This window comes from Vombatus ursinus, unplaced genomic scaffold (genome assembly GCF_900497805.2).
Source record: "Vombatus ursinus unplaced genomic scaffold, bare-nosed wombat genome assembly UNPS02014909.1, whole genome shotgun sequence".
NCBI classification, from domain to species: Eukaryota; Metazoa; Chordata; class Mammalia; order Diprotodontia; family Vombatidae; genus Vombatus; species Vombatus ursinus.
This window is the reverse complement of record NW_020954687.1, coordinates 2,115,065-2,117,416: the sequence shown is the minus strand read 5'-3', so window position 1 is coordinate 2,117,416 and position 2,352 is coordinate 2,115,065. Positions and strand designations below refer to the sequence as shown.

Genomic DNA, 2,352 nt, shown 5'->3' with positions numbered 1-2,352 from the left:
GTGGGGACAGTGAGTGTTAATCTCAAGATTAGAACTCATTCCTCGGGACTCTTGATTCAATGCTTTTTTCCACTGCTCAAAGAAGTTTCCAAAGTTCTTTCTAACTCTAAGATACTATGTAATGTTTTTTTTTTTTTATTGCTCTTAAAAGGATATTTGATGAGGACAGTCCAATAGGGCATGATTAAAGGGAGTGTATTTAAAGGAGGTTGGGAGAGGGATCTAAATGTGACCAAGAAACACTATTTATGTGACTTTGGGCAAGTCACTTTCCATCCCTAGGCCTTGGTTTTTTCCTCTGTGAAAGGAGGATGTTCTTTAAATGCCTGCTAGCTCTAGCACTGTATGTTTCCAAGGTGAAGATACACTAGAAGAAGGACTTAAGCTTCTTCTTCTGTTTCAGTCTTTGTGGTGAGGTTCCTGCTTTGTCAAGTCAACAAACATTTAAGTGCCTGCTATGTGCCAGGCACTGCGCTAAGAACCTGGGGATATAAAAAAAAGTGAAAAAAAGTCCCTGTATCCCACCCTCCCTCAAGAGCTCACATTCTAATAGGGGGGAAACCTAGCATTCATATAGAGCTTTAAGGCTGGCAAAGAGCTTTACTTGTATAATCTCATCTGATTCTCATAAATCAGTGCTATTATCATCCTCATTTTATTGATGAGGAAACTGAGGCTGAGAGAGGTCAAGTGACTTGCCGAGGGTCACACATCTAAGTGTCTGAGGCAGGATTTGAACTCAGATCTTCCTAACTCCAAGTCCAACACTATCTGCTGCACCACCTTGTCTCTCCATTTTACCTGTTGTGAGGTTGAGGTGGGAGAGTGGTTCAGGAGGGGGAGATGGGGTGGGGATCAAGACTGAGGTTTAGCTCCTGACCCTTTCAATACCTTGATAGGTACTTAATACCTAATTCCTTTTCTGCTCTTTCTCTGAACAGACAAATGGTCCTGTGAGAGGGGCAGTAGAAGGGTAGTCAGCAAGGTGGCATAATTTCCCAGGAAGCATGGAAAATGAAGATATGTTGAGGTTTTAGGATACTCAGCTAGGTAGGCAGCTAAGTGGTGCAGTGGATAGAGTGCCAGGCCTTCAGGGGTGGGGAACCTGTGGCCTCGAGGCCACATGTGGCCCTCTAGGTCCTCAAGTGTGGCCCTTTGACTGAATCCAAACTTCACAGAACAAATCCCCTCAATAGAAGGATTTGTTCGTAAAACTTGGACTCAATCAAAAGTCTGCACCTGAAGACCTAGAAGGCCACATGTGGCCTTGAGGCCACAGGTTCCCCACCCCTGCCTTAGACACTTATTTGCTGTGTGACCCTGGGCAAGTCATTTAACCCCATTTGCCTTTGTTTCCTCATCTGTAAAATAATCTAGAGAAAGAAATGGCAAAGCATTCCAGTGTCTTTGCCAAGAAAACCCCAAATGGGCTCATGAAAAGTCAACTGAAATGACTGAACAACAATAAACAATAGGATCCCCAGAGAAGCAGAAATTGCCTGGCTACGCTTATAGCGCCCGGCACATAGTAGGTGCTCAATAGATACTTGCTGATTGAGTGATAGAAGTAAACAGAAGCTGACTGACCATTTTCCTGAGATATTGTGGAGAGAATTCCTACATCGGGTAATCCAGAGAGCGAAGGCCCTATGGACACTAACATTCTGAATCCCTTACACACCCCAGACCCCCTAAATGTTTCATCAGCCCTCTAGGAGGACTCTGAGGGAGGGGAGGGGGGAAGCCACTTGTCTAAACTAAATAAAGGTGTTACCCTGGAGAATAGGGGAGGGGAGGGTCTCACCAACTGCTGCGACAGCCAGCGTAGACATCAGGAAATACTTGTGGAGACAGCCAGACTTGGTGTTAACCCCTTCCCATTAATTAGAGAGGACCAAACCTCAAACACACATTAATGAAAGGTCTCCTTAGCCTGTCTCCTCACCCACTAAGCTCATTCCCTAAATCTACAGAAAGGAAGGAGCCAGAGGACTAATCTGATGTGTATACTGTCTCCTCAAAGTGTCAGCAGGGATGGAAGTTTCAGATGTCGTAGTATCAACTTTTCTGCCCGTGAAATTTTATCTTTCTTGAGTCATCATGACATTTTCCAGGTCCGCAGAAAGAGGTCTGGTACACAGGGGTGGAGATGAGAAATCTCAGGCTGTGCTCTCAGTGAGGAGATTCAGGCTTTTAGAATTAAAATTCCCCCCCACCCATCACTCCCTCCATCCCCTTCCCCACCTCCCCCAACCTGAAAAGATCTAGGATGGTATATCCTTGCCTAGAGGCAGGAGAATGGAACTAGTGAATCCTGGTGGTTTCTGCCAAGTCCTAAAATTAGATCTCAAC

At 45.1% G+C, this 2,352-nt stretch overlaps 1 protein-coding gene across 2 annotated transcripts in view; it reads right to left on the bottom strand.

Annotated features, from left to right (window-relative positions):
- The window catches only part of TNNT2 (troponin T2, cardiac type), a 31,557-nt gene that overhangs the window by 28,586 nt on the left and 619 nt on the right, over positions 1-2,352 (bottom strand). The window lies entirely within an intron of this gene.